We start from the raw sequence: 25,335 nt of genomic DNA, 5'->3' as shown, positions 1-25,335 counted from the left end.
TCAAGATGCAACAGGAGAATAGTGTTTAGATACTCTGTGTTTAGAATGTGTTTAGTGTTTAGATACTATGGTGATATACTGGATTGAAACATCTGGGTAGGTGGATCAATGGGAAGGTGGATCAATGGGACCCACAGACAGAAAGACACAAAGTGAGAGAGAGAGAGATGATGTATTTGTCTGTCTGTCAAAGGTTTCTCTCATCAATGTCATTCAAAAGTGATCCACTCTGAAATTTCAGCATGCAGTAGCATAATCAATGCTTCCGGCTCTTTGTTGTGTTATACAGGTTTGATGTTTTATGTATTGTACTTGGTTTGATGTTTTATGATAAATGCTTCAAATATGCCAGATTTTTGAGAGGATTTAACATGAGCCAATTTTGCACTATTTCTGAGTTACTTTCCAGTTCTTTTACCCATGGTTAAAATCAAAAGCATTGGCTTTTAAAATATCTTCTTAGTTAACATTTGAAATAGCATTGCCTTTCCAGCACGTTAACCGAATTTACACCTGCCAGGCTACTAATATCAGCATACACTCCTAGCTTCATTACTTGCCACTAAGCACATTTTTCTCCTATTTGTAACTAGTAGCTTTGTATTAATCTTTTATTCATTCTAGATGCAGAGTGGAGACTGTATTCTTGTGGTTTGTGAAAGTCATTCCTTTTCCCCATAGATGGTAGTCCGCGGAGTTTGGCAGAAGCTTGTTGTGTTTTCCTTATTAAGCAATATACAAGGATAGCAAATAGCGAGCTGTTGTCTGTTCTGGGTTACAAAAATCGGAGAAGTCAAAAAAGAAGACGCTGTAAAGCCATACTCCAGCTGTGGCTTGACTACTACCTCCAGTCCTTCTCATAGTGACTCAGACAACTGGTGTAAATATCTGGGCCCTTCGGAGGCATAAAATAGGAAGAATAATTACAATACCAGAAAACCAGAGTAATGCAGCAGTGAATCTGTCCCACATAGTCTGTTTAATTATTGCTTGTGTTACTATAACATCTCTCCTTGATTAAAGCGAAATAATGTTTTCGAATCTAATTTACAAGAAGGGAGGATGGACCAACATGGTATAAATAGAGGAACAGCATGCAGTCTGAGCTGTATCTCTTTCTCAAACTCCAGATGTCATGATACCTAGAGACAGAACTCTAGATGCCCGGATGCAATCTCTGAGAGGTCTTATGATTTATTAAGAGCACCGTTGCCCCTTCTTATGGTACCAATGTCCCATTTAGGCAGGAGTCATCCTTCTGTCAAGCAGTAGCGGATGTCTGGGGCTTTGCAGGGCTGCTTTGCAATGGAGAAGAATCAGTGATGCGGAGTCTGGGTCTATTCTAAGTGTAACTTGCTTTAATGACACTCATACACCAGTCCTGAAATGAGGCGGTCAAATGGTTCCTTCTGTCAGGAACGTCAGTCCAATACCAGTGCCCAGTTCCCCAGGAGCAATTCTGCCTCAAGAATTAACTGATCAGAGCTCAAGAAAGTGAGCAACCTGTTCTGCTGCCCACACAGTTGCCTCTCTCCCAAAACTGCCTCTACCCTAAACGTTGCATAACCCTAACCCAAAATTAATAGCAATGTAGGATGTCCTCCCAAGAGTCAAAGCTTGCTCACACATGGAAGGCTATATGTAACAGCGCCACCTAGTGACGCCTGCCATAATTCTATCTTTACCTTTGTACTCATTTTATCAGCCATGCCAAAACTTTTTAGCTAGTGTGTGTTCTTCATAAACCAACTTTATTTCAATTTTTCCTGCAATGGGTGTTTTAGGGGCTTGTAAATAGTGTTTAGCGCTGGTCAGAAAATGGTAAATATTTTCCATTAAAATTTACTAAAGAAATAAATGTATTCAATTTTTTTCACAAAAGATGAAAACTGAATACCTGTATACTAGTTTATTGGTATTTGAACATTGTATACTGAAAATTTTGGGGGGGTTGATTTTCATTGAAAAACCAGAACATTTGCAAATGACAGGAACATTTTCCCGCCACATTTTTTGTTTAGATAAAAGACCATTTTTGCATCAAAAAAGATTATGATAGAAAACTTTCAGGCAGTTTAAATAGTATTTGTTTCACTCAACTTGGACAATGAAATCACTGCTCAGTTTCACTGCGGTTTCTGGTCAGTTTCATTCTCTGTTTCTCATCCACTAACACAATGTTATTAGTTAGTTAGTTTAGTTAGTAATCAATTACTGTTGATTATTTGTATTACCATGACATGTAGTAGCCTCAGTCATGGATCAGGACCCCATTGTACCACGTGCTGTACAAATATGTAATGATTCACAAGGCTTCAGGGGCATTTTTCAAATCTAAAGGTAACCTGTTTAAAGATATTTTAATGTATTTAGAACATTTCTATTTAGATTGTGTTTTGCAAAATCTTCTGTCTCTCTCTTTTTCCCCTCTCCTCCCCTCCTTGTCCTATGTCTTAAACCTAAATTTTAACCTGAACGAAGCTGACATATTCCCTTGAATGTTGTTTTTTTAAAATATGTTTAATGGTGCTGAAAGGTAAGAAAGCTCAAATATAATTCCAAAAGCCTGAACCCCCCAGAACACAAACGCTAACATTATTATAAAATGTCTAGACTGGTTAGAGATTTCGAGGAAACCTTGGTGTTCATTAACAAAATCAGAAATGTTATCGGTGAGGAGAAAATGAGCTTTGTCATTTGGCATCTTGACTACTGTTCAGTGTTCCTTTATTCTGCACTCAGAAAATCTGTTTCCAATAGGAGCACCAGTTGGTGCAAGGGAGGAGGGGGAGTTACAATTGTTATTCAGCTCACATAAATGATACGCACACTCCCATGTACTCAGATTTCTCAGGAGAGAAAGACAGTGAATAAACAGATTCATGGATGAAGGAAGAGAAAGAGAATATTCCTCTGACCAGTATGGGACAGGCATGTGAATTGTTATAGGGTCTTACATTTTCAAAGCAACAAACAAACAATAACTGGTTAGCCCTTGCAAGACCTCAGCAAGGAAAGTAAGTGTTATCCCAGTTTTACAGATGAGAGAACAGTCAGAGCCAGGATCAGCTCTCAGGAGCTCCTGGCTTGCAGACCTCACTCAGTCCATTAGACAATGCTGCCTCTCACAGGGCTTATTAAAGTCCATGCAAAGATTCCCTTTGACTCGAGTGGGCCCATGCACAATGCTATCAGCTGGAAAAGTATGCCAGCGCCACGCACGTTGTGGAAGTGCTCAGATGAGCACTCGGGAGCACAGTCACAAAAGGTGAAAGAATGTCCCTCAAATCCCCTTGCTGAATCCTGTAAATATATCGCAGCCACATGGCGCCCTGTGGCCAATGGCTCAGGGATCACCTCATTTATCCTAACTTGAAAAGAGAGAGCAAACGCTTCTGAATAGCCAAGAGAATACTGGACAAAATGTAACTGTTGGCATACAAGAAAACTACAGCAATTTGGCTAATTGTAGGAATGGAGAAGTCTTTATATAATGATGTCTCTGAGTAGATGGGTCAGTTTCAGGAGTCTATAGTTTTAAATAGAAGTAGTCTCTTCCTTCTACTCACTCTGGCATTAGATTCTACATAAAGTAGAAAAATTCAGCTGTCTTCGGTGGTGGCTGGTACTTTATTACTCACACATCTCTATTGCCACTTTGTTAAATGTTTGCTATTTGCATGGAAGTTACTATTGTTACCTGCCGATTCTTCCTCCCAAGAGAAGAAATACTAGTGGTTTCTATAGATAATATTCTCTGCTCTTCCACATCAGCATGGTGGGAGTGTGGTTTGTTTCATTTGGTACCAAAACCCTCCCCTACCACAGCTGGGCTTTTGGTTTTCAACTAATGCACTAAGTGTAAGTGGAGAAAAGCCAAACCAACAACAGCAAAAATAGTCTTCCTGGATTTGTGCCACCAGCACAGAACTAGCATTGTTAGGATTCCCCCCTCCTCACCCCCCTCCCAGGAGGCAGGATTTAGTACAATATCAGAGGACTGCTACCTGTATCCCCTTGAGTCAATGCAGGGTACTTACATGGCCAAATCATAGTGCATCTTCCTCCCATCCCTCTTGGAGATTCACTATTGGCTTACACTATTCTGTAAATAGGATGTGCCATGTACATTACTAGGGCCCTACCAAATTCATGGCCATGCAAAACATGTCACGGACCGTGAAATCTGTTCTCCTCCTGTGAAATCTGGTCTTTTGTGTGCTTTTACCCCATACTATACAGATTTCACAGGGGAGACCGGCGTTTCTCAAACTGGGGGTCGGGACCCAAAAGGGAGTTGCAGTGGGGGTCACAAGATTATTTGAGGGGGTTGCAGTATTGCCGCCCTTACTGCTGCACTGCCTTCACAGCTGGGCGGCCAAAGAGTGGCAGCTGTTGGCCAGGTGCCCAGCTGTGAAGGCAGCGCCCCACCAGCAGCTGTACAGACGTAAGGGTGGCTATACCATACCATGCCATCCTTACTTCTGCGCTGCTGCTGGCGGTGACTCTGCCTTCAGAGGTGGGCTCCTGGCCAACAGCTGCCGCTCTCCAGCTGCCCAGCTCTGAAGGCAGCACCGCCATCAGCAGCAATGCAGAAGTTAGAGATGCAGTACCACAACCTCCCCTACAATAACCTTGTGACCCCCCCCCCACAACTCCTTTTTGGGTCAAGACCCCTACAATTACAATACTGTGAAATTTCAGATTTAAGTAGCTGAAATCATGACATTTATGATTTTTAAAATCCTATGACCGTGAAATTGACCAAAATGGACCATGAGTTTGGTAGGGCCCTATACATTACAGACCAATCACCATATGCATATTCTGAATGAGAACCTTGGTGCACATACATTACCTCTCTGCAGTGAACCTGAACTAATAGCACATATCTGCTATCAAGGCTACCTTGTATCAATGGGCTTTTACCAAAACAAGGACAGCATCTGTGCAGCTTGAATAGGACCCTACATGGGTGCAGCGATCTTTCAACACAGATCAGATTGCAGGATTGAGGCCTTTTTTGCCTACATACTGTACTGAGCACTATGAAATTTAGTATATTTAGCACTGGATACTTACACAAACTAGAAACATCCTGTCTTGCTTGCAGCCAGTCTCGATAAATTGGCACCCAGCCTCTGTGAGTATTTCCTGTACCTAGTGTTTTTCTAGTGAGTTACTTCTATAGCTGGGCAAACTCACAAATTTTCATTACATGGAATTTCACTTTCCCATTTTCAAGCTTTATTTTGTGCATCATTTCACATCCCTCATATTTTGCTTCTTTTTTTTTTCAGAACTAACGAAAACTTCTGGTTGTTTTGTTTTGTTTTTCTACATCTACATTTACACGATGTTTTAGAGGAGAAACTTTATTTGCTAGGATTCCTTTTTGTTTGGAAAATATATTTACAAATGTTTTCATGAGCATAGGCTCTGTTGTTGTTAGCAACACACACACAAAATTCTAAACTCAATGAACCATGATCAAGCTAATAGAAGGAAATCAACATGTTTCTCTGCAGACATTTCAGAATAGCCATCACTAGAACCGTCGCATCCACCTGAAGAGAACACCCCTGTTAATGCCAGTAAGTGGCTGATGATTTTATCACAAATCTTGCAACATTTGGTATTTTTCTTACAGACTCCCCTGCTGGAATCAGGTTGTTACCTGAGAATCTCTGACTTCATTTTTTTTTTAAATGTACATTTCTCATCACTCTGAACTCAGAGTAAAGCTTGAAAACATGAAGCCGAAATGCTCCAACATCAAAAAGCAAAGAAAAAGAAAATCATGAGAATTTTAAAAGATTATAAGTCGATCTCATGATTTTTGGAGCCTTGTTTCTTGAAAGCTTGGAGGTGGCAACACTGAGCCCATATTTTTTTAAATAGAAAAGACTTTACATCACATAAAAGCGTAAGGGACTAAAAAGTGTATTCCTTGCACTTTGTCTTGATTTGATCCTTATTTCTTTTATTAATTAATTAATTATGTATCTAGTCACTTCTTTTAACATACTGATTAATTGGTGTGAAACCCTGCGTAATACTTGATTAAGCACCACTTAATCACTTAGCACTAGCCAAATGCATCCCTATCAAGTGGAATTTATACTAATTCTGCCCAGATTAAGCAGTAAGCCTTACCACTCATTATCGTTAGGCTAAACTGGTTTCCTGGGAGATGTCTCCAAGTCTATGTCTATTTTTCTTTCTTAATATTTTCCACCATTGCAGAGACACCAGGGGAAGCACAAGGGGGGAGTATATTAGTGTAGTCTGGCCACCTGTGCCATTTAACCCTAATTTCAGTGGGACTACCCCTGTAACAATGAACTAAACAACTTCAGTTAAAGAATGGCAGATCCGGCGATTTACAGGGACATCCACACCCGTGCAGAGAGCCAGCATAAGGCATTTGCACCTCTTAAATCCCTGGTTTTGTGGTCTTCATGGCTACCTTGGCCTTGGGCGGGTCCTCTGCTGAATATCACCCTGAATGAGTTGCCAGCACTGCAGTGGGGCAGTATGAACCAAGGCATCGCAATGGAGATTTCCATCCACTGTTGCAGCCCAACAACTCATCTAAGGGACCCTGGAGGGGTAACCTACAGCAGCAGAATAATGCCGGCTACAAGTTAACGAAAGCCTTGTTGTTGTTGTTGTTTATCTGCAATAATAAAAAAGCGTTACAACTGCAGCAGATCTAACAAACCCTTACAAGTTCTGACAGCAAACCATGGCCCGGGCTTTATAGGAACCCGGTTATAAATAATAATCTGTAGGTCTGTTCTGTCATGTCGTACAGCTGTGTATATGCATTGCCAACTAACTTATACAAGCTCATGAAAAACTTTATTCATTTGTGTTCTGGTTTGTGCAAATATTGTCAAGGAAAAATACTATCATTCTGCAAATCTGTCATCACTGCTCCATTTTGCTATGACAGTGATGAGTCACATTATGTTCGAGTTATATAGTATGTACATACCATTAGGACTGCACATTTCGTAGTCAGCTTCTGTCACCACAAGTGGTTTAAACCTTTTAATGACTCGCAGCCCTACATAGACCCTGCAAAGTATTAAAAGCGATGAAAACCTGCAAAGAATAGCACATAGCCTCTTCTGTTTTTTATCACTCAGTTAAACAAACAAATACGATTTTCACAGCAGCTTTCTGATGCTAAATTGTCTTTGTCTGAGGAAAAGCTAAACAATCAGAGGTAGCCTGTATGCAGGAAAACAAGCAAAGCACCGTAAATCATATTTACTCTGACATAGCTTCAAAATGATAAAGCATCTGAAAGGGATACTTTCTTTAGAAAACACATATGGCAACACTAAGGAATGAGGTCATTTTTGCCAGTTAAGTGTCGTTTGCTCTATAGTTGGAGATAATTTTAAAAAAAAAAAAGGGAAATTATCAATGGCACATCTACATACAGTGGTTGAAGATAAATATGATTTGTGCTGGGTTTACAGTATATTACACAAACTGTACTCTCTGGGCCTGTTCATGAGAGATGAAAAAGAAGAAAAAAAGTAATACATTATAATGAAATATTTTTATATATCTTTGTTTTATTTTAAAGGAGTGTGCTATATTATATCTGAGAGTTCAAGGGACACCAGTAGCTTTCAAATTGCCTGTCAGCCAGACGATTTCATTTTGGTAAAAGTAACCCCTACCATTACTAGGATGTAAAAGAGTCCACCATCTTTGTGTTTCACAGTTTTGTTGCTGGTCAGTTGCTCTAGAGAGAGCTAGTAAGCACTCTTCCCCAGATGCTGTAGTACACTGTTCACCAAGGACAACAGCAGTAAAGCTGAAAGTGAAGAGGCAGGAGCCAGGAGCCAGAAGGCAGGTGTGTGGACAGAGAAAGGGACTAGGAAGAGGGGCTAGCCCAAGCATATTTGTGTTGTTGCTCTCAGACCTATTACTATTCATTATTATTATTATTATTATCGAAGCAGAACCTAGGAAACCCCAGTCATGGACCGAGACGTCATTATACTAAGCGCAGTACAAACACAGAACATGCAAAAGACACTTATACACACTGCATGGGAGTAGTATCAAGTTCCTATTTTCTTTCAAGGGTGCTCTTGCAGAAATCTGATTTTTTTTTATTAGTTTGCTTTATTCAGGTTAACAGTGACCCTTTAATTTCTTCTGTTCTTCTGCTTGGAATATTCACATGCTGTATATTATTCCTCTTTTGCTGTATTCAGATGGGCCTGTGATAGGCCTATGCTGGAAATAAAAGTAAGAAGTTCTCTCTAAAAACCATTTTTGATCATGGTTATTAGAAACATGATAGGATAGATTATGTATCCGTATGTTTTGCCAATGGACTGACAAAACAGCACAATACATAACGATGCAATTATAAAGAGTGACAAATAAAGTCATTATAATAGTACTTTGAAGTCAGAGAAAACATGACATAGGAATGCAAACACACCCTGAGCACTTTAGAACAGCAGCCCTGCAAGATACCATCAGTATGGGCATAGGGGTCCATCCATATGTACGATCCCATGCATGTCCGTCAGATTGTATGACCATGGTCTAAATGACTTCTCCAAAGTCACATAATAGGTGAGAGAGATTGTCTCTCTCACCAGCAGAAGTTGGTCCAATGAAAGACCACCTGGTCTCTCATCCACCTGGTCTCGCTAATATCCTGGAACCAACTGGGCTATAACAACACTGCATAAAACAGATGAATGGCAGTGATAAGAATGAAACTCAAACTCCTGAGTCCTCTCTCATGCTCTGGCCACTATAGGTGTTACCTCTCCCACTACGTCTATTATATATTTATCACCTACTTGATATTTTGAACTACACCACCCACCTTCAGTTTTAATGCACAGTTTTCCCAACCACAAAACCCAAAAGCACTCTGGCATGTCTCTTGGCTATAAGGCATTGAGTAGATTTCAGCCAAAGCATCTGAAAATAGAATGGCTGTAAAAAGTGAAGACAGAAACATGTTGACACTAACCCTGGTCTAAATGGGCCAGTCCAGTTTTATGAAGCATCTTCCATCCTGCTGATGAGCTAAGGTTTCTCAGTCGTTAGAGGAACAGGTTTTATTTTTATTTTCAAAAAAAAACTTCATGAAGGACTCTAGTGCCCGTTTATTGAGGAAATAATGCTCAAGGAAATAATCGGAATATGAATGGGGAACTTCTAAAGAACTTCAGGAGTGAAGTGTGACTTTCTGTCAGGGAAACAGTGCTCCACCCCAGCCCTTATCTCTCCGTCATTTCTTGGCTGTTGGAGGCAAGTATCAACAGGTAGATGTGGTTATGTCTTAAGGGAATTACAGTGTGAAATATACAGTTCAAACTGTGATGAAAGCACCATTTTTCTGATGTGGATTAACACTTGGTAGAGGTCATGTTCACATTCAAAAGCTGTACAATGAAAAGCATAGGGCTGTGACATACAGGCTGCATGTCCCATGATTAGGCTCGGAAAGATTGGATTTTTATCGGTAAACGTCAATATCACTGTACCCAAAAGCAATGAAAAAATATTTCCATCAATAATAATCAAAATTTACAGATAGGCAAAGTAAAAAACTACAGCTTGAGAACTTCTTAGAGTGTGATTTAAGGATATTTCCTTTGTATGTTTTGGCATGTGATGTCAACAATGTGTGCTTTCATTGTTGCATAAAGCTTTCACTTTTTGAATCTCAGTGTCTACTGTCATTAAATAATTATTGTTTGACCTCCCCCTGCCATCATTTCCTGCAACTGTGAAAATGTATATTGATAAAAATTTAAAAAGCTTAAAACCCATCATTTTGCACAACAATGTAAATGGATAAAAATCAGGAAAAAAAATGCTTCAAAATAGACATCAATATTATTTGCTGAAATTATTAAAAAGTTAAAATTGAATTCCGCCAAGTCTGCCTGTGGCAGGTCAATAGCCACTTAGAAGAGGACTCCTTCGTTATGAAATATTGGACTGTCTTGTCCTAATGTCTCCTTCATTCACTGCTGCTTTCAAACAGCTCAACCTTTCCTTTTCCATCATTTGCCCAAGCAGTTAGCTGCTATTTGGGGCCTTGCAGGTTGTCTGTGTTAGCAGGAGAAATTGATGAACAGAGACAGGTATATATGTTATGCAATCCTTTTTATTCACAAAGAATGTGCACAAAGCCCTATTTCCCAGAACATAGTAGGATCAAGTGACAGGTGGTAGTTTCCTTGCTCACAATTCCAAACCTATCTTTCCAGACAGCACGCTGCCCAAAAAACTCACTCTTAACTTTCTCTCAGGGCCAAACTATCTGTGCTTCTCTTGCTGCCTACTTGTTTTATGCTGCTTTCTCTACACTTTTTGCTGGCTCTCTGGTTCCTTTTTTACCTGCATATACAGATACCCACAACCAAATAAATCCTTAGCCCCTGTGTTTGTATTCCATCCTCTCTTTGAGCTATGGTTTCCATTGTTTCAGTTAAAACTAAACCAAGGGGCATTTAAATGTTTCCCCATTTAGCCTGAATGGAAGATGGTTAGTTTAGCCATCAGCATGAACAAGGTCTGTGACTCTCCATAAAGAAAAGTCACCCGTGCTAGAAGAAACACAACCTATAGTGTAATAATAACCAGGCCCAAACAATTTTGATATCAGACCAACTCTACTCATCAAGAATGAAGGAATAGGACTATTCTGCAGTCCTGCTCTTCTAGGTGAAGTCTAGTCATTGTTTTCCTTTATTTCTCTTTGATACATGCAAGCATCAGGTGCTAATACTCACTCTAGAGTCAGCCTGCTCTCATTCAATTCAAATGGCAGTTTTGCCAATGAGTTTAGTGACAGTAGGATTGGACCCACAGAGTGGTTTTCCTTTGTATACGTTACAGCACTTTATCACAGTGGCTAATTATCCCTATTTCACAGATAGGGAAACTGAGGAAACATAGAGTGATATGCCCCAGTGAGTCAGTGGCAGAGTCAGGAACAGAACCTGGTTCCAATCCTTTGTTCGGTCCATGAACATTAGAAAAGCTGGCAAGAACTGGATTTTTATGCTTATTCCTTTGAACTGCATAGCCACTTTAGGATGAGCCACCACTCAATAGAAAGAAAGCATGGTGTATAAGGAGGAGCACATCAATGCCCATAGAAACGGGCACCTCTACTGATGATATATGGGATTAGGCAGTTCATTTAAGGTTCTATTGTTACATTTTTAGCTTTACATGCCCATACATTTTCCCATGAATTTTCCAACCACCCACATTTGTTTTTGCTACACAGTAGAGCATCCAAATTACATGACATATCCATTTTTCAGCAAGACAAAGGAAAGAGAGAAGACCTCACCCGGCCCACCAACATGAGACAGCCTCCTCCAGCATTCCACCCTCTAAGGGAGGAGGAAAGGGAGCAGAGAACGTAGGTTATGTTTACTTTGCTCTTGTGTTTACTGGCATCTTAGCTGTGGGAGCAGTTCGAGAGCTGAGAAAGAATTTCCTGGGAGGGACCTGAAGAATGCTCATAGTATTGAAGGTAGCAGGATCTAGGATGTGATCTTTGGGGAGCAGTATCAGAATGAATACTGAGTAATCACCACATATGAGTCTCTCCCCAGCGTTTCTTGCCATTTGGGTGGGGAAAATAATATGTTCCTTATCAATATAAATTTTCTGATTAAATGACTCAAGAATCATTGCTAAATTTGACAGACACTTTGTTGTGTTTACCCATAGAGTGCACAATTGGAGCTAACATCAAACTGCTAATAATGTTGCCAACTCTAACAATTTTATCATGAGTCTTGTCATGGTGGTCATTTTTCTTAAAGCCTCAGCTACTGGAGTCAAGTGATTTTGTAAAAAAATAATGAAAGTTGAGATTCTCACAAAGAAAGTGTCTATCCCTTCTGTTTGAAAACATGATCCAAGTGTAACCTAAAGGCTCAGAAACCAGAGAAAAATAAAAACAACCCAAGATATATTATTTTGTTTAAATTTCATGATTTTTAAGACAATCCTGTGATTTTTGAGCCCTGACTCATCATTCTGGAATTCTGGGCATTGGCAATCCTGTATTGACCATTCATTTAAAAAAGCATAGGGCCTGCTTCTCCACAGACTTGCAACTTTTGGCCATTTACACCTACATGAATTGGGCCTGGTTCTTCACTCCACTTCACCAATTTTATGTTGGTCTAACTTAATTGAGCTCAATGGTGTTATACCAATGCACTGCCAAACTGGTACAATGGGGTGAGTGGAGAGTCAGGCCCATTAAAACCCTACCAAATCAGAACTCTCCCCACACAGAAACCTGAAATGGTGCTTAACACCCACTTTGCACAAGCACAAATGACTCCCCAAAGCATAAGACCATAGAAAATAGGCCCATAATATTCATTCTAGTTATTTACTTTCCAACTGAGTTTGAGGTAACCAGAAGAAATTACATTTATATGGCAGGACTCAGACTATTTGCCTAGTTGTATATAAGGACATGCAGTAAGCTTAAATTAAATGTTAATGCCATTTTAATTAAATGCTTTATATCAACATCTAGTTTGCTTACAGTAGGTAACTTCCTACTTCCAGTTACCTTTTAATATCTACCTTAAGAGTCATCTGTGAGATGCTTTTATTGATCAAGGAATTGTGGATTTTCATTGCTTTTTATTGTATTATAGTCTGAGACCTGGATCTAGCAAAGCACTTAACTTTAAACACACTGACTGTGAAATCAATGAGACTACGTGCCTGAGTGAGTTACTGGATCAGGACCCTAGTTCATAAACAATTTGGCCATTTCCTCAGAATTTGTGATTTTTCTGAACCAGAGGTAAGTTTAAACATATTGGCCCAAATTGAAGCCTATTGTAAATTAATGCAACTCAGCTGAAGTCAGTGGTATTACGCTATGGCTGAATTTTGCCTGTATTACACAAAATTGCTTGCCATAATGCAAGGCCAAACAAAGTAAGGGGGAAAGGCATTCAGATACAGTGCTTGAACTTTGCTTTGACATGACATAGTTTGAGAAAGTGCTTTGCTTCTGAATAAATGGCAAACTTCTTGGTGAATGCCCTAGAGCTGTCATAGCATAAATGTGATGGAAAGGGGTCAAAAACTTTCTGCTGCTATGCAAAGAAGAAGAGAATTTGAAAGTCACTCCCATTTATCTTAGATGTTTGAACCAGGTGTGCCTACAAAAAAAGGGCTGCTATTCATTACTGTATAGCAATTGTTTGTTCTGTAGCTAGTGATGATAGGTAAGTGACCTGTGAGTAAAGCAAATAATAAGTTAGTAAATGAAACAGCATTCCAAGTTAGACGAAAACAAAGTAAACAAGGCCTTAAAATGACAACATGAAGATGGGTAGGCTAATCCCTACTTGATTATAATTTCATTAACTACTTAACCCCAGATGAAGTGTTTTTTGCCTTAAAGTAATCAATGGACACTGTTCCAAAATCAGCTCTGGATTCATATATGCAGTAAACTGCTGTGCTTATTACTAGGAAGCTGCACTGAATTAGGTTGCAGATTCCCAGCTGATGAATTAACACACATGGAGGTGCCTTCTCTGGTGATCAGTTAAGTGGCAAAGGCGAAACCAGAATGGGTCGACTGGTTTTCATGTGCGGAGTTAAACACATACGACTCTTGTACACTCATTGGTTTACTTCTTCCACAAATGCCCCTGCAGTGCCTCTTGCACATGGTTTGCTCTCCCTGGACTAGTCGGGCAGGCCACCATGCTCTCCTCCTTCAAGTCCTTCCACAAGACCCCACCTCTCCTTTGATGTCTACAAGCAAATAGCCAGCTGCGGATGGCCAGGTAGAAGGGTGACTGAGGATAGAGGGATGATTTTTTTTAAATAATGCTGTACCGTCAAACCATCAAGCTGTGCACATAGCTACCCGATGTTATCATGTGATCGTATGGCCATTAGACCCATCTACCTGCCCTGGTCCCTTCTGTTGCTTTCACTCACCTGTTGTGTTTTGTCTCCAATCAGCTTGCATGCTCGTTGGGGCAGACACCAGGGGTCATATATTCAAAGGTATTTAGGCTATGGATGCAGATACGCAACCAGTGGGATTTCCAAAAGCACTTACGCTCATTAAGTCACCTGGATTTAAATGAGAGTTAAGAGCCTAGGTACTTTTGAAAATTCCACTGGGTGCCTATCTGCATCTTGAGGCCCCTAAATACCTTTGAAAATGTGCCCCCAAGTGTTCCTGTATGGTAGTGCAGTGCCTAGCACAATGGGTCTCTGACCCTGAATGAGACCTTTGGGCATTATTGCAACACAAATAATAAATCATGAGACAGATAGAAAACACTCATACATGGGCAATAGGAAATAATCTTTGCAGAGAGAGGGACGAGATCTTGATCCTCTAATCACAGCATCACACTGGGAACTTGCCAATGAGCTACCGTCTATACCTACTTTTCCTTTTCCTTTTTTCTCCATATATTTTTATTCGGCAACAGACTTGAGGAACAAGTGTTTCACGTTGCATCGCCCATGATGGCCTGATAGTGAGAACAATGTAAGCACACTAAGCATATCCACTTGCTTTTGTCAGAACTAGAAAATGAGCCCTCCCTTCAGCAGTTACTCATCATAAACATAATCACTGCCATGTCAGCATTGTCAGCGCATGTTCTGAAGGGTTGTGTCAGCCCCTCTTAGCCAACAAGTGCACAAAGCATCATAACGTGTGGTGTAACATAAGACAAAAAAACATCCAAGGACCTAATTGTGTTGGAGGGAACTTGTCATTAACCCACTTTAAATGGGCAGACGATGAATATCACACAAAGAACTGAAAAAAAGCCCAGATAAATGATAAGATCAATTATTAGTGCCAAATGTTTCCTTTAATTATATATTGCTGGTGCCTCATTTTCCAGGAAACTGCTTACACAACCGCACGGTGAAACAAAAGAAGAAATTAAATTCTGTGGGAGAGAAGCCAGAGAATATGCTTTTGATTCACAAAGAAAAGTTTTCATGCAACTGACAGCAGAGAATTTGGAGATTAAAGGGCTGGGATGGTTAAAGGGAAAGGATTTTCTTGTTTTTTAAGATGTGGAGGTAAAAAAAATACTCATCAGCCTGAAATTGAGACTCTTTCAGTCCCCTGCCCTTATTAAGGCTGCTTTAATATTCACCCGGGATCGACGGTATGACTCAAAAGATCATTCCCATTATAACTTTCTCCAACCAATTCCTTCTGGGCGTAACTTTTTCCTTACGTCATAGCATCCCAAAGTTGAATGTCAAGACGACTGGCTAACTGATTTTGAAAGTTTGAGTAAAACTTTGGGTTGATTTGAATGTAAAAAATGCCCTACTTCATATTTTCTGTTTGTGACCTGATTCCCTGAGAAGCTCTGCAGCTAGAGATGTCCATTTTGCAGCTCTCACTGAGACTGAAAAGTCAAACCATGTCTGAAGAATCTGTCTACAACCCAGACCTGTAAATTGGTTATCTTTGACTCCAATTCCCATCTTATCCACAGATCCACCCTGTTTCAAAATCTTCCCGCGTCATCCTCTATGACATTTCTAAGATCCAACCTTTTCTCTCCACCAACACAGACAAAACTCTTGTTCAGCCCTTTATCTTTTCCCAGCTTGACTAATCTCTCATTCTCTTGGCCAGGCTGACACACACCTCTTCGGGTCCATTTAAAATACAGCTATTAAGATCATCTTTCTGACCCATCATTATGACGATGTCATCCCCATCATCTGAGTCCCTCCACTGGGTCCTCCTCTGCTGGTGCATGAAGTACAGTCTTCTTGATCTTACCTTTAAGACTCTTCTTAACCTAGAAGATCAGTCATCTGACTTACTCCACAAGACCTCTGGAATGAAGTTTTGAAATGAACCCACAAAACTAAGTCTCTTAAAATTCATGTCTCCCCAGATGCAGCAGAACATTTTGCATCTTGTTTCAATGAAATGTTTTTGAGCTCAAACTATGTGCATGTAACCCAGTTAGTTTTGTTGCCATGTGGAGGCCCAAATCAAGCCAAGTTTCCCATGGTTTGGGGTTTCTTAATGAAAGGTTCATTCTGTCAATAGGAGCTGCGGAGACTCAGCACCTCTGGAAATCAGACAGCCTGACTGTATACCATAGATGTGATGACAGCGGTGAGCTATATTTCATGACTGTCGCATCACAGCAGGGGAAGATGACTTTTTAAATGTACTGTACAAAATCCAAAACATCTTTTACATCAGCTTAACCAGTGGCATGACTGTATTGCCAACTGCTTGGTTGATTAACATCTGATATTACAGTTCCACCATCCTTCTTCTGCTTATTGGCCATAACTCGTTGGTCTGTTTGAAGCCAAGCGTGGGCTGAAAATAATGCACAACGTTTTTGGTTCTTTGCTTTTTTCCCCTTTGCCTTACAAACGTCTTCCAGTGATTCGAGGTTGCCGCCAACACAAAACGTCGCCCTTCGTGGCCAGTAAACGTGTACTTCATTTCCACAGCTAACTTGTGCAGCCTGTCAGCGCAGAAGCACGGCTTCCCTGAGGCTGATCCCATAAGAACGAGAGCACACTTAAAACCCGGGCAGAGGTAAAAGAGAAATCTAACTGCTTAGTTCCAAGCCAGGAGTATTTTTACAATCTTAATCTTAAGAAGAACTAAGCCATATCGTCCTCTCTCATATAAATATACCCAGAGCAAGCTGAGCCGGAAGAGCTGCGTAAGTGCCAATAGAGGTGCCAGACAAAGCAATAAGCTGAAATGCCTAGAGGAAATACGTTGGCATCAGTATAGGACTTATAACAAAGGTCTGCAACTGGCAGACCTCCTCTATGACCAAAACAATTAATGTCAGTGTCAGAGATGGACTAACTGGGGGGGCAGTGAGTTGAACTCCAGCAATAATAGGGAGCTGGAAGGCATTCAGATCCTGAATTAGAATACATCCATTTGTCCTTTTCTTTGTAATTGCATAGCTGCGTGGGGCGATAAAGTCGGTGATCTGCACAGGGATGCCTAATAGACACATTAATCAGCTATGCAGATTTTTCTGAGAAAGAGAGAGAGGAAGAGAGCAACGTCCTTGCCAAGAGGTTCAGCCAGTGATCAATCATTCTTGAGAACTAGAAAGTGTGTACTTCTTAAAGATCAGACCACAGATCCAGAACTTGATTGCAGAACTCTGAATCACATTGAAGAGCAATTGTTCAGACAAGAATTCCCATGCACTGGAAATATGTGGCTGAGTAAGTGACGAAGGAGGGAGAATCTGGCCTTTAATACTATAAGTGCTAAGGAAGCAATGGTTCTGTGGAAGTGGCTTCATGGCTTCCCAAGATAATCCTATTGACCAATCATCCCATATTAAGCAATTCGAGGTGAGCCTGAGAAGCTGCTATATGCTGGTGACCTAGCAATAAGGGCTTTCTCAAAAGACCTAAAGGAAATGGTTATGCTCATTTTCATTCCCTGCCTGCTTAGCAGGTCATATCACTTGTTTACTAAGACTGAGGTCATGTGGGTCAGTAGAGGTGCCACAGGGAAAATGGATATGGAGATTAATGGAGCATGACTAAACCAGACTGATAAATTCAAGTACCTTGGAACTGAATTACGGAAGAGGGTGAGTTTGAATGTGAAATACCGTCCAGACTGGGGAGTGCTGGAAGACTGTGGAAGAGCATCTCAGCTGTTGTGTATGGCAAGCATAAGGCACTGAGACTGAAAGCCCAACTGAAAAAGACAATGGTGACCCTTGCAATGCTATGTGGTGCAGAAGCAGGAGCAGTAAAGAGAGGTCAGGTACAGCACCTACAGGTTTTTGAGATGAGATGTCTGTGTTCATAAAGAGGAGGTACACAAAGGGACAGACTTTAAAATGAAAGCATTAGGATGGAAGTCACAGTCCATGATATGGCTGACAGGATCCAGGAAGCATGGCTTTCCTGGTTCAGATATATACAGCGGATGACTGAAAAGGACCTTGTGAAGACAGCATGGCAGGAGAGGATGGTAAGAAAGAGACAAGGAAAGCTGAGGCAGTGACGGATGGATTGCATTAAAGAAGATGCTAAGCAGATGGACCCTAGTGCTGCTTTGGACAGATGAAGATGGCAGATGTTTGCATGACCACCCGCCCCAGATGATGGGATAAAGGGAAGAAGATGAGCCTGAGCCACACATTTCAGCTCCAGATCTGGATCTGAACTTTCCCAGAGCACAGAGGATTGGGATCCGGGACTCTTAAGAAAAAGGAAATTTCATGAGATGCAAGAAAGCATTAGAATTTATCAATAAAATACACTTACTAAACTAGTATTAAAGGCAATATTTTAATGGCTTAGAACTTTATGCATGCACTCCCAGCCTCATCGTTAGTGACCTCTCCGAGAACAGTTTATCAGATCCTCATTGTGTGCTTATTCCTTTTCATTCTCAGAGCAATAGAACACTCTTCACTTCTGCATGATTGTAGGAGGACACGACGGTGCTCATTATGTATTCCTCAGTGTTATTCCTTAACCGTCAGATAACTGGCATGAAATATACCTGCTTATCTTGTTTGAGCCAAAATGTTGTGGCGTTCGTTGGGAGCAGTTAATCCTAAGGAGTTTGTACCTTTGGAACGTTAGAGATGGCCAGGAGATATTTTGCATGAGGATGGATTCACAAGGAAGAAGGCTGATGTCTGAGATAAAGTGATGGTTATATGCCTGATTCTGCGAAGTACTGGGCACTCTCAACTCCCACTGAATGATTAAAGTCTGAGCTCACCATCCCTCCCGTCTTTCTCTAGCCGTCATTAATCAGCAAAACAGTATACAGATGACATTCGTTCAGTATGGCTACTCTCACACAGTGCATGGAGGAGGAAAGGCCAGAGCAGCACAAGCAAGTGAGGGCTTTACCAAGCTTTGTACACTGCCCCCTGATTTGCATTCCATACATTTGAGCTCTGTCCAAGGCTCTGGCCCAATGAATGTTACTTCGGACTACAGGCCAGCCTGAGAGAGAGAGAGACAGAGAGCTCGACCAGCCTGACAAAGACATACCTCCAAACACACCAGTAGAAAGTGACCTTTGGGGATATTGTTTGGATGTTTAAAGGAAAAAAATTCTGTTATGATCAACAGACGTTTTTCCCCATTTATTAAATGCTCATCATTTGTTTTAATGTTTTCTCTAAACAGAGCGACTTTTTTCTCAGCTCTTTGAGCTTTTAAATGACAAGCCTGTTATGTTAAAAAGGAAAAGGGTGATGATTTACATTTGGAGAAGGGGGAAAATGGCAGATCGGAGGGACAGCTGCAACACATCGGCCATGGCACTCCTCTAACCAACTATTTTGTTTTCACTCTGCCCTGAGCATGTGATCCTCCTTTTGTGGACAAAGTCTTCTGTTTGCCTTATGATTAAGAGGCCTGACCTAAAATCCACCTACATGCTGCCACGCAACTATGTGACTTTCACATTCTAGCTTTTGAATGATTAACATTCAAAGGCTTATACATTCAATTAAAGGTCCTTAGGCACTAGTTAAAAGAAAGTGAGTCTCAGCCAGAGAATGTAGCATGTTTAGGAGATACAGTAAGTAGATGGGATGTTGCTTGTCAGAGCTCCCTTACGGAAGTTAACCTTATAATGAGGAGTGGTTGATTTGCAACATAGTTGGTTTAAACATATTATTGTTGTTGTTGTTCTTAGTCATCAATCAGCATCCTCAAAGTACCTGGGAGCCCTGTCATGGACCAGACCCATTGTGTGCGTGCCCTAAATTGATGGCGTATGTGTCATTTAGTGCACATTTCCTTACCTAAAAAACAACAATGAGTCCTTGTGGCACCTTAGAGACTAACAAATGTATTTGGGCATAAGCTTTCATGGGCTAAAACCCACTCCATGCATCTGATTAAGTGGGTTTTAGCCCACGAAAGCTTATGCCCAAATAAATTTGTTAGTCTCTAAGGCATTGGCTACTTGGATCACAGCAGCCCCCACAGTAGACTTGCCCACTACAAATTGATTCCTGACTGACCGGTAGCAGTCGGGCGTTGCAAGCTTCCACAGGGCTATTGCCACTCACTTCTCAACTGTCAGGGCAGCTCTCATCTTGGTATTCCTGTACTTCAGGGTGGGGGAAAGCAACTCACAGAGTTCCAGGAAAGGGGCATTACGCATGCGAAAGTTTTGCAGCCACTGTGAATCATCCCACGCCTGCAACACTATATGGTCCCACCAGTCTGTACTTGTTTGCCTGGCCCAGAATTGGCGTTCCACTGTATCAACCAGCCCCACTGCCCCCATGATGTCCCAATTGCCAGAGCCCGTGCTTTCAGGAATGTCTGTGTCCATATCCTCATCAAAATCCTCCTCGTGCTGGTGTCTCTTAGCCCGGTTCTGCATATACTCCAGGATAATGCGTGAGGAGTTTACAATACTCACAACAGCAGCGGTGACAGTGAGCTGAGCGGGCTCCATGCTTGCCACGGTATGGCGTCTGCACGGGTAACCCAGGAAAAAAGGCGCAAAACGATTGTCTGCCATTGCTTTCATGGAGGGAGGGGTGACTGACGACTTGTACCCAAAACCACCCACGACAATGTTTTTGCCCCATCAGGCATTGGGAGCTTAACCCAGAATTCCAATGGGCAGTGGAGACTGCGGGAACTGTGGGATAGTTACCCACAGTGCACCACTCTGTAAGTCAATACTAGCCACGGTAGTGAGGACGCACTCTGCCAACTTAATGCGGTTAGTGGGGACATACACCATCGACTGTATAAAATCGATTTCTAAAAATCGACTTCTATAAAATCGACCTAATTTCGTAGTGTAGACATACCCTTTGTGTTGCTTGATCCTTGCTTTAATATCGTGCAAAATTCATTCATTCACAATGCATTGCCCAGTTGCTGGTGCGAATTAGTGAGCTCTCTCTGTGGTCTCATTTCTCTTTGTTGCTCTGTCTCTCCTTCTGTCTCCTTTAATCTCCTTTCCTCATGAATCAGGAGATTCTCCATCACTCTGTGACAATAGCCCTGAATGGAGATTAAATAAGACTGGGTGTGCAACCCCCAAAAATGATTTTTCAGGAAATTTGTTTGAATAGAAAACACCTGACTCAGAGTTTTTTAAAGCCAGAGGATGGGTTGGGTTACCTGATCACCCACAGGTATTTGCATGCCATCTTCAGTCTTTATTTTCTTCGTAGGTACATAATCTCCCAGAAGTATGGAGCTATTTAGCCTGAGAGAAAAGATTCCAAAGAATGTACGTGAAAGGAACAATATGTCATGTCTCACCATCACCCCAGCCTTCACAAAACTGATGAAGCCAACTTGAAGCTCTAGCCAATATAACATAGTGCATGGACAGAACCAGTTGACAGTGATCCTCTTTCTCTTTGGTGTTTTTTTTTCCCCTAGCCTTTGATTATTATTTTTCAGAACTCTGAAACATTGGTACAAATTTCCATCTTGGAAGCCCAGCAAAATAAGCAAAAAAATACATTAATAGAAAGATAATACAGCAGAGAGGAAAGGGTTTTTCTTTTATGATTTATGAGTGCAGCTAGCGTGGCTTCTAGGCCCATGTGGAAAAAATAACTATAAACCGCACACAAAGCAATCGTGAAGAACTTCCCTATATACACATCGTAAACCTCTGGTGCCCACTCAAAATAACTCCACTCAGGGCCGGCTCTGGCTTTTTTGCTGCCCCAGGCAAAAAAGCCTCCGGCCGCCCCCCGCACGGAGCGCCGGGAGGAGGGCAGCGAGCCCGCCGCGGCTCCGCTCTCCCCAGCGGCTGGAGCGCCACGGGGAGGGCGGCGAGCCCAGTCGTGGCCCCGCTCTCCCCGGCGGCCGGAGCGCCGGGGGGAGGGCGGCGAGCCCAGTCGCGGCCCCGCTCTCCCCGGCGGCCGGAGCCGGAGCCCCGCGCCGCCCCCCTCCAGGTGCCACCCCAAGCTTGGTGGGCTGGTGCCTGGAGCTGGCCCTGACCCCACTGGAAAAACCTGAGTACAATGTATAGTCCTTGGAAAATGCCCAGAAGGTCAGTAAGCTTATGTGGGTTCTGTCACACCAAGTAGTGAGCAATTTCTAAATCCAAGGACTCTCCACTGGGACTCTAGATCTGTATGTTTGGAGGTTAGGAGTAGACGGTCCTGTCATCTTGAAAGTCCCAGCTGATTTCAACAGCTGGGTTACAACTCAGTGAGGATATAGAAGTACAGAGGGCTTAGACTATATAGCCTTATAGCTAAAAACCAATGACTGGGAATCAGTGTAGTCTCTGGAGCACAGGTCTAATATGACTCATGCATGGAACACCAATAAGCCCTAATTCTGCAAATTGTTTGATATAGGTGGATCCCCCACTACAATGGGGCTCTGCTCAGCCTCAAGGATGCTCTTGTGCAGAACAACCTGCAGGTTCACGGCCTTTATAAGAGCATTTAGCTGTGTTCTGAACTATCCTCAGGAGCAGATCCTCAGGAGCAGAACTGGGTGACTTTTTTTTTACCAAAACTTTTTTCAGTGAAGAATCCAGATTCTGCAACAGCAAAACGTTTTGTGGAGTTGTGTCAATTTTGCCGACGTCTTTCAACTATTACAAAAAAATCCAAAAATATCAAAAGCATCATTTTGACATTTTCTTAATGAAATGTTTTGATTGAAATGACTTTTCAATTTGAAATTTCCTTTAATTTTCTTTATTTTTAATTTTAAAAAAATGCTTGAAATCAAAATGAAACGTTTCATTTCAGGTTGAACAGAACATTTGGTTTAACCCCCAATTTTGCTTTTGGTTGGTTGGTTGGTTTGGGTGGGGGGGGGGATTGAATTTTTTGTTTGCTGAAAATGTTGAAAAATTGCATTTTCGGTTTGAGCCTCATTTTTTTTTTCTTTTAATGTTTTGGTATTGCTAGTGAATTAGGAAATCTGTTGTTTCCCCAGCTCTATTCAGGAATAACTCCAGAGAAGGTGGATTGCAGTAATCCATCCTGGAGTTGACAAAGGCATGAATGATTGCAGCAAAATCCGTATTTAAAAGGATAGGTGCAACCTTCTTCTTTGGAACAGTGACCATATCTTCTTCTGTAAAAAAAAATGTACTCCTTTGTTTATAGAGTGCTCTTTCTTCAGTCCAGATGAGCATTGAGAATTACATAATTGTTAGATTATTCCCTGGAACTCTGTTACATGCACAGAATCGGAGACTGCTAGCTCTGTTCAAGAAATTACTTTTCTATACATTCTACCTACTTTTAACATGGAAAAGACAATGGCCAGAGTCTCACTATGCCCACTGTAAGACCTCTTTATGATGCGAGAGTGATGTACAGGAGGCCTGAGTGTGACTGAGACTAGGCAATAATTACCTCTTCTTTTCACTGTTTATTTGTATAGTCCAAACAGCCTGGCCTTCTTTTCTAATCACTTGCCGATCTCGTTCATGCTAGGAATACAAATCTCTTCCCCATCTCAAGGAAAACTGTTGAAGAAAATTAGAGCTACGCCCCAAGCCAAAATAGTGGGTAAAATCTTGGCCCCATTGAAGTCAGTGGGAATTTGGCCACTGAGTCCAGTGCAGCCAGGATTTCATCCATCACATCCAAGCACCCCACAACGATGGGATGTTCAACATCCAGATTGCTTTGAACATTGCAGCTGGGGCCCATTGCTAAAGAAAATGGACGTCTTTCCATAATCCATAGCATATTTAAAGCGGCAATTCCCATTTTTCAAACTAAATCCTCAATCTAGTCATTCAGCCCTGTATGCACTATTCCTCAAATAGATTAAACCTGGGTTATAGTTGTCAATTTAGGGGGAAATCGATGCTTAGCTAAAAGTTTCAATAGCATTATGAACAAACAAAGGCAAAGATGGTCAATGTCTCTCAGAGGGGAGAGAGTCTTTTATAATACTGCAGGCGCCTATCAGTAGTTAAACTGGAATCAAAGTTAATCCCTGGATTTCTACCCTCATATGGCCATTAGGAGTATACATTAAAGCTTAATAGAGCAGGCTGTATGTATCACAGCTGGAGTGACGTGCCAAGGTTTAACATTTCAAATTATGAGAAGTGATTGCATCCAGTTTTGAATTTCCTGTTAGCTATAAGAGAGCAAAAGAGATAGCAACATCGCAGTGAGAAAACCCGAATCAATTTGTGAATCGTTAGCATTCGAAAGACAAGTGAATGATACTTTCGCAAGCAGTCAAAGTGAAGAATTATGGCTAGACCCTGCATTTGCAGTGAAATTAATGGTGGTTTGCAATAGTGTGGCTGGCTGAGTCATGCTAGCAGGATATTGCTAGCAGAGTCTTCGTAGGGATAAGAAATACTATTTTAAATAAAATAAAAATATAAAATAATAGAGCACGAGACCAGGAGATGGGATACTCAAGTTCTGCTCCCAACTCTGCCACTGACTCGATGTGTGTCATTGAGCATGTCACTTAGAATGGGGCTTTACAAGGGGCATTTGGGACTTCAGTCCCCAACTCACATTGACTTTTAAAGGAATTTGGGCCAGACTCCAAGAGGTTCCTTTAAAAATCCCCCTAATTCCTCCATACCTTAGAGTCCACATATATAAAACTATGGGAAATAACACCCACACTTGGAAGCTTTGGATAAAAGATGCTGTATACGTGCAAAGTATTATTATTATTTAGTAATAGTGTTTAATGTTAAACAAGTAATTTCACAAACAGTTAAAAAATAATAAACAATGTAGCTACCTGGGACAGGGACCATCTCTTTATTACCTGTGGTTGTGCAATGCACAGCGCAATGGGCTCCCAAATCTAATTGTGGCCTTTGGACACTATTGTGGTAGCAGTAAAATAATAATGTTCTCTTGAAATGATCAGACTACTTGTAACTTCTTGTGTCTTTCCAATTTTTTAGGAAAAGTGCATGGGCTAAATAGAAATTTCCTTCTAAAAAAAACCTAGCCCAGCTCCTGGCCAGATCATAACTTTCCTTTAGGTCAGTGGTTCTCAAACTAGGGCCCCCGCTTGTTCAGGGAAAGCCCCTGGCGGGCCAGGCCAGTTTGTTTACCTGCCGCGTCCGCAGGTTCGGCCGATCGCGGCTCCCACTGGCCGCAGTTTGCCGCTCCAGGTCAATGGGGGCTGCAGGAAGCGGCACAGGACGAGGGATGTGCTGGCCGCCCTTCCCACAGCCCCCGTCGGCCTGGAGTGGCGAACCGCGGCCAGTGGGAGCTGCGATCGGCCAAACCTGCGGACGCGCCAGGTAAACAATTTGGCCCGGCCCGCCAGGGGCTTTCCCTG

This window comes from Terrapene carolina, unplaced genomic scaffold, assembly GCF_002925995.2.
Source record: "Terrapene carolina triunguis isolate 2854851 unplaced genomic scaffold, T_m_triunguis-2.0 Scaffold629, whole genome shotgun sequence".
In the NCBI taxonomy this organism is placed as follows: domain Eukaryota; kingdom Metazoa; phylum Chordata; order Testudines; family Emydidae; genus Terrapene; species Terrapene triunguis.
Note: the sequence above shows the minus strand (reverse complement) of the source record.